Below are 11,478 nucleotides of genomic sequence, written 5' to 3'. Positions count from 1 at the left end.
TGTGGTTTTTTTCAGTATGGTAATGACTTTATAAAAGAATTATGGGAACAACCATTTGTCTCTTTTCATTTTAGTGATTTCAAGTGATGCATTAATTTTTCCATTGAAGCGTTATCAAGTCCATTCCCAGATGCTTTTGCTACAGGTTTCCAATATGTTTTGGTTTCTAATCTGCCAATGATTAATAAATAAATGAATATATTAGTGGTGCCTTACTTTTCAGATTTCTATTCTTACCAGAAAATATTAACAAAACTTACCATAGATACGTTTCTTTTTTATTTTTGATACGTAATAGTACAATTTCCTAAAACACTATATTCAAATATTTAATAACATTTAAAGAAACCTAGAACATATAGAAAGTATTTTTTGCCTTGGCAATCCTTCCAACATGTATTTGTATTGGTTTTCATAGCTTTAAATGTTTAATTGGAGTGATGTGTCAACAGTGTAAAATCTAAATGCCATTTGGATTACATGTTGAAGAGAGCAAAGCTTGGGGGTTTTGTTTTCATATTTGTCTCAATCCTACTATTTCTGTCTCAAAATCTAGTATCTTTTTCAAAGATTTTGTATTTCTAATTTTTGAAAGTTAAAGATTGGCCCACAGGATGAATTATGATTGGTATGGTAGCACATGGGGGAACTGGATTAAACTGCTATTGCTACTCCATAATCTAAATGAAACAATTGCCATAATTTTTGATTCTACAATGAAACAATATTCCCTGAAGGATATTTAATTTCAAATCCCTTTGTGACTGTTAATCACATGGCTAACATACATTTATAAAAAAAAGAACAGATTTTTTTAGAACACAGACACTTTATCTGGACTATCTGAAAATAAAAGTTAAGCATTGTTCCTACAGTATTGTAAACTATTTTATTCTCTACTTTATTTAAGAATCAACCAACCAAGTAATGAGCAATAAAAACCCACTATAACACAACTGTGCTTTTTGAACCACTGAAATAAGAGGGTTTCTGTGTACCTAAGACCTCATCAACCACCGTGCTTGCCTGGATTAAGATTATGGTAAATCTGAAAAATGTATCTCAAAGTTGTAAATTCAGTCAGAAATTCCATACAGTTACAAGCAGAATGACAAACCTGGAAGCAGCTAAAGTAACCAAAATATAGAGAATTTAAGGACATCATTCAAACCCCAAGGAAGCCCTTTGAATCTAAGAATTCTAAAATAGGAATCCCTAGAAAGCTTCACAAGTAGGATGATTCTTAAATACCCTTGGTCTCTGACTCTAACTGTGCACAGCTGATGTTTCTGATCAGTCCTGCTTCATTTCAATAGATTACTCCCAAATAGTCCTGCCAGGATTAGCTGTCTTTTAACAGAATAACAGAGTTGGAAGGAACCCTGGAGGTCTTTTAGTCTAACTGCCTGCTCAAGCAAGAAACCCCATAACACTTCAGACAAATGGTTGTCCAATCTCTTCTGTAAAACCTCCAGGGTTCAAGCATGCACAACAAAGTTGTTCCACTGATGAATTGTTCTGTCGGAAATTTTCTTTAGCTTTAAGTTGGTTCTATCCTTGATTAGTTTCCATTCATTGCCTTCAGGTGCTTTGGAGAATGATACAGGTGAGCACTATTGTGTCTTTTGACTGTGCTTTTGACAACTGGGTTTAGCAGCCTTTTGAATGAGACAGGAGGCTCATCCTTTTAAATCCCTAATCATGGCATGAACCTGCCCCAGGATCTTTTTTTTTTTTACAATGTCTTCATGATGTTACCAAAAACAGAAGGCAATTGGTATCACTCCATCCTTGTTCTTCATCACAGCATTAATTTTTACACGAAGTTTAAACATTAGTTAAATTATATTTAGCTTTTTAAGCAAGGTGATCATTGTAATAGAGTGTCAACTCTATAGTGGAATGGTTGGGCTGTGGGGTTGAAGGCTGAAGATCTCAAATGTTCTTTGCAGAAGCCCTTCAGGGGTGTACATGTTGATCCTGTCTCACACTTTGGGTTAGGTAGGTTTGTCTTAGGGACATCCTCAACTAGGATAGGCCCACCTGTTATATACTATTTGAAGCTAATGGCCTTTTCACAGACCCCTCTCCTTGCTCTGCCACTTATATATGCCAATGAAAGGGATCCCACAAATTGTCTTCCTGCTAACCTGCTCCCTGCTTCTTGCTGACCTCATCATGTGATAGAGATAGGGCTCTCACCACTTATTCAACCTTGCTAATTAAAAGGTTAATAAGTAAAGAATGGAATAATATCAATAATGCTACCTCCTCGTCACATGGCACAGAGGTAATATGACAAAAGTTTCAGCCCTGCCTTCCTTAATTGGAGAAAAGACAAGTTACACCAGAGAAATTAAAGCTAAAGTCCCCAAGGTGCTTTTTTCCCCAAGAGGCAACTGTACTTTCTTTTTTTTTCTTTGAAGACATTTCACTTCTCATCCAAGAAGCTTCTTCAGCTCTTCATCCCTGACCTGGATGACTGAGAATCTCCATAGACATAAAGCTACAGTCATTTTAATCACACCAGAGATATTAAAACTCTTCTTTATTTAAAAAGAAGAGATAAGGTATAACCAACCTCCTTTAATCTTACTTTCTCAATATTTGAAGCAAGATTTCAAGCCCCTTGAAGCAGCTTACAAGCAAGAAAGCAAGATTCTTAGAGATCTGAATAAAAAGGTTTATTAGAAAGGAAAACAGTGTTAAGTTGCAGAATATTGGAAACCGGATATGTGTATTTTGGCCTTCATTTATCACTGAGTGTTGTGTATTTCCAGACACTGTTTTCCTTTACAGAGAAATCCAATTAGGAGAAGAGGAAGTAGTTGAATGCTATAAAGACTGTTTTTCATGCCCTGCTGAGCTTGTGCTAAGAGAGTAGAAAGTGAGTGATGATTCACCATTCTTCCCATCTCCATTTTTTCATTGTTTTACTTTTTCCTCCATTGGAGCCAACGGGAAGAAAAATAAATGTAGGATTCCCCAAGGATAACTACTGCTCTTTCCATTTCTGAAAGCATGTTGAAAATAGTTGTATCATAGACAAGTTCAAAGGTTCTGTTCATGGCATCTCCAGCTAGGGCTTTTAAACTCCTTCGTAAAGCTGCTGCTTATAGCTGCTGACAATAATGAATGGGTAGATCAGATTATCTGATGATATATAAGACAACTTCCTAGATTCCTATCTTTTTCTTAATGCAAAGTCTTCAATACTTCCTCTTCCTTTCCCCCTTTTGCTCTTTCTGCCATCAGGGCACCACCATCAGTCAGCAAAGGAGTGAAAGGCAGCAGATCTTCCTACCAATGTAAGGAGCAAGCAAGAAGGCAGAACTTTTTGGTGAAATGAACCCACCTCCTCAGATTCTCCCATTTCCGAGGGGCAATTGAGTTAATAACTCATTTCTGGCTGAGAGGAATTTGAGAGCAACAAGGACTCCCCATCCTCCTGTTCTCCAAGCTTTTTTGCGGGGAAGGGGCATTGTGTTGGTGTGTCCTCGTGTGATATTTCTCATAGCTAATGTGCTTTTTTTGAAAAATTCATATCACTTCCTTCCTTCCCACCATATTATCCAGGGAGTTCCTCTGACTAAACAGTGAATAAGAATTTGTTGGAGTCTCACACTAGCCAACAGTGCAATGGCTGTATTCTCAATTCGGAGTCAAATATCACCATGACTCATCTCTCTCTTTTTAATTGTCTGTGCTTGCCAAGGAATTAAGCACTTCTTCTGTCTCTCCCATATCCTCAATTAAGGATGTTGCAGAAATAAAAGTCATCGTGTATGTCCAAATCATTTACATATGCTGAGATCCCTGAGATTTATTTAGATGTTACTCTTGGCAAGATAAATTGCCCTAGTTCAAAGATTTTTAAAAATGCCTGCCTATCAAGTCTTAAGCAACTCTCGACAAAACTAGTTATGGATGCCTAATGGCATTAAGAAATGCAGCTCTTACATAGATATTCTTCTCTAAACTAGCTGTTATCATAGTTTCCTTGATGTCTTTTCAGAAGTTCCTGTATTCTTGTTGATTAACAAATAGCTGCTAGGGAAAAGGAATTATAGTGCTTTGAAATATGGTGTTATTTATATACAGCAGCCCACCCTATATCAAATGGGAGGCCTTGCAGAGTTCAAGATTTTGCTCATAAGCCTTACAGTTGGGAGGATGAATCTAGATAGATTGTAGTAAGTGCTATAGGGGCTGCAAAAATCTAGACTACACTAGTTGAAAGCAAGGATATTTTTTCAGACTTCTAATGGTTGTGTGGGCTTTTGCAACCCAGATATGGTAGCTCTTATTTTGGAAAAACTAATATTTCCAAGTCTCAGAATAATCATTGTGAAATTTGGCCAGGGCCAAAACATAGAAATTGCCTTGCTTTTTTCTTATTCCCCCCCCCCCCGCCGCCCCCCATCATGCTTGCAAGATCTTGTGCGTGGCAAATTAATGACTAAACTAATCACCTTAGAATATTTCATGTAAGAGCAGGAAAGGACTTATAGAGGATCTTAATAGATGAGGCAGGGAATAGTGCATTTAATTTTGGAGCAGTGTAATTTTAATGTTTTGTAATTTTGAAAAGATTGTTATCTTCTGACCAGAGGGAAATAACGTAGATTAGGGCTAGAGCACATCAATTTTCTAGTACATTTAAAAGACCATTTTAGAAAACAGTCATGGCACAGTTGTTTAAAACAGTACATTTATTCACTGTCTATAGATGTTTATGGATCTACTAAGTAGGAAGACATTGAGTTAATATACCATGGAAGCACATGATTGAAGTGCAAGACCATGGCAAGTAGGTACTCAAGCTTCTGCTATCATTGCTGTTGCAGTTAGCTAATGAAACATTGTAGGAAAAGTATCAAGTGGTCTTCAGAACAGCAGGATGAGGCAAGATATATGTGGTCACCCCCACCCAATCAGACATCTGAGCCCTATATTCTCTGGTAATTCATAGGAGCCCTTAGTGCTCTGATTAGAGCACATCAACAAGAGCTTTGGGTCTCAGGTTGAACGAAAGCTGTCTGTCTTGGTAAGAGGATCTGCACCAAAGTCTTCACTTCCTTAATTGGGAGAGTTAATACCTAGCACACAGCAAGACTCAGATTATTTTCATTAAGTCTCTGTCATGCTACATTCTTTCCCTGTAGTTGAGTCTGCATTCCTCTGCCCCAGTCACACAGCCTCCTTGACCCAGTGAACAATACCCTAAGTTTGTCAAGTACCTATTCTGAGCCATGGTGGTACAGTGGTTAGAATGCAGTACTGCAAACTCTTTCTGCTGACTGCTGGCTACCTCCAGTTGGCAATTCAATTCTCACCAGCTCAAGGTTGACTCAGCCTTTCATCCTTCCAAGGTTGGTAAAATGAGGACCCAGATTGTTGGGGGCATTATGCTGACTCTGTAAATTGCTTAGAGAAGGCTGTGAAGTGGTATATAAGTCTAAGTGCTATTACTATTGCTATTCTTGCAGTGTCACCTTTCTCTTATCAGCATGCTGCTAAGCTACCTCAAAGATGCCTTTAGCTATTACAGTATGGAAGTTGCATTTTCCATATGATACTGGTACAAGGCATTCCATGTGGACAATATACTAAGGTAGTGTTTCTCAATTTTGACAACTTTAAAACAGATGAACTTCAATTCCCAGAATTCCCCAACCAGGTGCCAAGACTGAGAAACAATGATCTATTGGGGTGGAGAACAAGCTCGAGATGATAAATTTGGAGTCAGAAGATCTGATCAACTTCTAACATATTTCTCCCTGATCACTGGACTTTGCTCCTGTTCTATAATGCTGTTTTTACTGTTCAAGAGACCTGGACTTCAACTTCCATAGTTACTTGATTTATTTTTACTGGGTAGATCAACTAAGTGAGTTAATAGTAGTTCCTGCCTTGATTGCAACACTGGGCAACCCAAATCACATTGGAATCCCACTTGCTGAAATCCTGCTGTCGAATATTTTGTGCTGCATGAAAAGGGAGTCATCCAGAAGCCTTTTTTTGTTCACAGTGGGGGAGGAGGAGGATGCATAGTGGACCCTCCTCTGTACTGTACCATTATTATGGCTATGAGGGACCAGAATTTTGGCTTCCAAAGCTGCTTTGTTTAGTCTATGGTAGATCAATCTATACATTGACAAACTATGTTTTCAAACCTCAACTCTTCAGCAACACGTACCCAGTAACTGCCTCTCATCTGCACAAATGCAAACAACTATAAAGTAGTTGATCAAATTGTCACTAACTTGGTGAAAAAAATGTGGATGAACCCAGAACATCCCACAAGTTACCAAATCCCAAGAATATTTATGCTGACTTCTGGTGACTGCCAGGACAATCTCTGCAATTTTCTTTGCAATTTTCAGAGCTGCTTTATTAATGTCTTCATCCTAGGACGTGAGAGTGGAGAGTCCTTGGAGAATAACTGGCCCAAGTCATCCAGCTGGCTTCTGTAACTAAGTCAACTCAAGTTTTCCACTCTTAGTCCAGCGTCTTAACTACTACAAGTTGTTCTGAACTTTGACCATAGGTGAGATGAGAATTTATGTTGCAAAGCAAGGTGGTTAAGTGAGTTGTGCCTGATTTTGGTTGTTAAGCAAAACATTGCAGTTGTTAGTAAATCACATGGCTGTTAAATGGAAGCAGATTCTCCCATAGACTTTTCTTGTCAGAAGCTGGTTGTGATGTTGCAAATAGCAATCACATGATGCAGGATGCACTAACTCAAGGGTCTTCAAACTTGGTAAGTTTAAGACTTGTGGACTTCAGCTCCCAGATTTCCTGAGCAAAAGTGACTGGAGGAGGAATTCTGGGAGTTGAAGTCCACAAGTCTTAAAGCTGTCAAGTTTGAAGACCCCTGCACTAACTTATATATGGGAGGACCAGTCATAAGTCACTTTTTTTTTAGTGTTCTTGTAACTTTGAAAGATCACTAAACAAAGATCAAAGATCACTAAACAAGGACTACCTGTAGATCAAATGGATTGTTTCACTATGCCTTTTTCATCTTTGAAAAAAATAATTAGAAACCACACCTGGGCTGTAAAAATCCTGACCTCGCACAAATTATGTTTAGTGAATGCTACAGGCTTTCCCCACAGTTAGTGCCAATCAAATGTCAGCCATGGGAAGCCACCAGTCTTTGCCTTCCACTGTTGACACGATGTTACTGTAATTTGTTCATTTTCTGAAAAATTCACATTACAGGAGAAGGTTAAGTGCTGGTTCTGGTGTTTTGAGACTGAGTGGCTTTGGCCTGCAGCATTATGTCAAAGGACACTGGCTCAGAACGCCCTTTGCATACCATGAAAGTCTTCATGGCTGGGCAGTTCTTTGGTGTGCTAGCCCAATATTATGACAAAGTTGTGCTACTTGCCTCCTCCTGTGGGAGAGCTGCAGAGAAGGCATTGCCATCCATTCCAGGGTGTTCACTAAAAGTTTGGAAGGTGAGGGCATGTCCTTTTCAGCCTTCTGCAAAGAGGAAAGCAGCAATCCAGAGACAACCAGCAGCGCGTCTTCTGCAGTGCTTGCCCAAACTCACCTCCTTGCCACTTGCCAAAAGCTTTGCAAACAGATGGGTTACTTGGTGTTCATTGCAGGCAAACCTGAAGCTGCTCAGCCTGGAAGCACTTCAACCAGCCCCGGGGGAGAAATCTGAAAGGAGCCCAGCTCTCTTCTCTCACAGCTCACTTGAAGTGGTTGAAGAGCAGCCCCTTGCTCTTTGACAAGGTGAATTATTTTGTCAAAGGTCACTTCTTTACTTTGGCCAAGTGTATTAGGTTGCCTTCAGAATCCCAAAAGTGCTTTTTCAAGAGGCACTTTTCGTTTCGCTTCTCATCCAAGAAGCTTCTTCAGAGCCGAAGAAGCTTCTTGGATGAGAAGCAAAATGTCTTCAAAGAAAAACCAGAAAGCTCAGTTACCTCTTGAAAAAGCACCTTTGGGACAACCATGACCTGGACAACTGAGAATCTCCAGAGACATGCCTTCACAATATGAAGGAAGTCTTACGTTAGCCGGGATTTTAGCCACAAAGGAAAGAGTTCAAGGACTGTCAGTAGGAAGCCATCAGTATGAGCTCATGGTTGAGAGAAAAATTTCCTGGCATTATACATTATGAAGGTATTGCTGGTAAACTCTAGGACACCTTTCAAATGTGTTTTGGGAAGAGCCATTTTGGCAGTTGTATTTACAATCAACAGAGTCAACTTCCCAGCGTTGTTTAGGAAAGGTTTAAGGCAGCCATTCTATCCACACTCAGAGACTATGACCTACTTGTTTACGAAGCTAACTGGAGCATACCAGATTGGAGAAATCTATATAAGATTAATTTTAGGATTTTTTGTTTCATGCATAAACTAGCACACCAATCAATTTTGTGGACATAATTGTCTTAAGAACGATTCTGCTGAGAATGTAATGCTATAAAGTCAAAACGGAATTTGGCACTCTGAGTGGGTGTGCATGCACATGCACACATGAGCCGAAGCAATGGTGGGATTAAAAGAAAAATTACTACCAGTTCGGTGGGCATGACTTGGTGGGCATGGCAGAGGAAGAATACTGTAAAAACCCCATTCCCTCCCCACTCCTGGGGGAAGGTTCCTACAAAATCCCCTTCCCTCCCCTCCCCACTAACCTGCTTTCCAGCTCTGTTCTCCCGTGCAGGGCAACAAAGGAAGATACAGCCAATCAGCTGGGACTCGGGAGGCAGAGAATAGATGGGGGCGGGACCAGTCAGAAGTGGTATTTGCCGGTTTCCGGTTCTCCAGAACTGGTCAGAACCTGCTGCATACAACCTCTGAGCTGAAGACTATGAAATATAGGGAGAGATGGGGAAACTTTTGCAAATCTGACAAAACCAGATGGCTCCTTCAGAATGCAACTGCATATGCTATTTTTGGGCACAGAAAAAGTGTGCATTTCTCTTGATCTGTTTCTTGATTTACTTTTTCCTATGGCCACATATGAATTTATTCAAATAATTTAAGTAATTATTTAATTAATTAATAACAATTTATTGTGAATTTTGCATACAGGTAGTCCTCGACTTATGACTAATGACACATTTGAGCCCCAAATTTTTGCCGCTACAATGAGAGTTTTGTCGCATTTTATGACCTCCCTTGCCACAGTTGTTTAGTGAATCTCTGCAGTTGTTACATTACTAACCCGATGGTTAAGTGAATCTGGTTTCCCCATTGACCTTGTGTGTGAGAAGGTTACAAAAGATGTTCACATAACCCTGGGACACGGCCATTGTCATAAATATGAGTCAATTACCAAGCCTCTGAATTTTAATCATGTGACCATGGGGATGCTGCCATGGTTGTAAGTGTAAAAAATGACCATAACTCACTTTTTTCTGTGCCGTTTGTAACTTTGAACGGTCACTAAACAAACTCTTGTACATCGAGGGCTCCCTGTACTGTTAAAACTGAACTAATTCACACTTTCTGTTAAACTCAGCTGAATAGAATTGAAGTGCGTGTGGACTCTTGTTCAATAGTCATGTTAATGTCCTTGAATCATCAGAAAAGTATGCTGGGATCAACTGCAGTGTCTTAGCAGCCTAGCCTCAATCTGGCTTAGGAAGGCTCATGAGTGGTTTTGTCTTTGCAGCTTTTAATTTAATTTATTTATTTTTGTCAAGCAAGTATTAGATAACAGGTATAAGTATAAACATGGTTCTGAATACATGAAATGGATAAGAATAAAAAAGAAACAATAGGACAGGGACAGTAGGCATGTTGGTGCGCTTATGCACACCCCCTACAGACTTCTTAGGAAAGGTGTGAGGTCAATAGTAGACAGTCTAAGGTTAAAGTTTTTGGGATTTGGGGAAGAAACCACAGAGTCAGGTAGAGTATTCCAGACATTGACCACTCTGTTGCTGAAGTCATATTTCCTGCAGTCAAGTTTGGTGTGGTTAACCATGAGTTTGTATCTATTATGTGCTCTTGTATTGTTGTGGTTGAAGCTGAAGTATTCATTGACAGGTAGGGCATTGCAATATATAATTTTATGTACTAAGATCGGACCAAAGGCCAAGTTAAGAAGATAATTTGTAGGTTCCTCAGCTGGTGGGGAAGTAGACACCAATTTTTAGAATAGAATGAATAGAATTATTTATTGGCCAAGTGTGATTGGGCACACAAAGAATTTGTCTAGGTGCAAATGTTCTCAGTGTACATAAAGGAAAAGATACATTCGTCAAGAGTCAAGAATCATAAGATACAATACTTAATAATAGTCAAAGGGTACAATAAGCAACCAAATCATACTAGGAAACAGTCAATATAAATCGTAAGGATACAAGCAACAAAGTTACAGTCATACAATCACAAGTGGGAGGGGATGGGTGATAAGGAGTGATGAGAAGATTAATAGTAATAGTTGTTAGTGCTTGGGGGTTCTGATTCTGGGTTACCTGATTCTTTGTGGGGGGAGGCCACAATGTGTGCTAATAATTTATTAAATAATGTTGTTAACTCAACCACTGGTGAAATACCATTCACCATGTGGCATGGCAGGAAGCCTGATTTGAGTTACCTGCACACATTTGGTGCACCAGCGTGGGTGCATATCCCTACACAACTCAGGCGTAAAGGGCAACACAGAGCTAAACAATTATTCTTCGTTGGTTACCAAGCTAACCATAGGGCATATAGATTTTGGGAGAAAGGCACATCTAAGGTGTTATGTAGTGCTAATGCCCAATTTCTAGAGCACGTAGGATGGGATAAGTTAGAACAGGATAACAATAACGAGGTGATTATTGAATCATACAGAAATCCCATTAAGTATCCCTGTAACTTTAAAAATAATGTAAAGGAAGAAGTACAGGAAGAAGTACAGCCCCTAGAGGAAGAAATAGCTGAGGATGAGGAACAGGTAGTAAATCAACCAAGCCCAGTAATACCCAGAAGGACTACACGTATTTCTAGACCGCCTGATAGATACCAGGCTAATACAGTGTGCCAGGAAAATAGAATCCCAAATACTGTGGATGAGATTAAAAGATATCCTTCTAAAGAGAAAGAAAAGTGGTATGCAGCAATAAATAAAGAATTGAAGTCTCTGAAGGATATGAAGGTGTATGAAAACGTGAGATTACCTAGTAATGAAAAACCCATTGGATGCAAATGGATTTTTAAAATAAAAACAGATAAGGATGGAAACACAATCCATAAGGCAAGGCTAGTAGCCCAAGGCTTTAGACAAAGTGCAAATGATTATGATGAAGTATTTGCACCTAGTCTGAAAGCAGCAACTTTAAGGGCAGCATTAGTGTGGGCAGCAAGCAAGCAATATATAGTTAACCATTTAGATGTGGAAACTGCTTACTTGCACGCTCCACTAAGACATACTGTTTATATGAAAAGGCCTAATGGATTTAAAGGAGACAATGATAATGATTGTTGGTTATTAAAGAAGAGCCTTTATGGTCTTAAACAATCG

The sequence above is a fragment of the Pseudonaja textilis genome, chromosome 1 (genome assembly GCF_049901715.1).
Source record: "Pseudonaja textilis isolate UNSWEBS1 chromosome 1, rPseTex1.2, whole genome shotgun sequence".
Classification (NCBI taxonomy): Eukaryota; Metazoa; Chordata; class Lepidosauria; order Squamata; family Elapidae; genus Pseudonaja; species Pseudonaja textilis.
Note: the sequence above shows the minus strand (reverse complement) of the source record.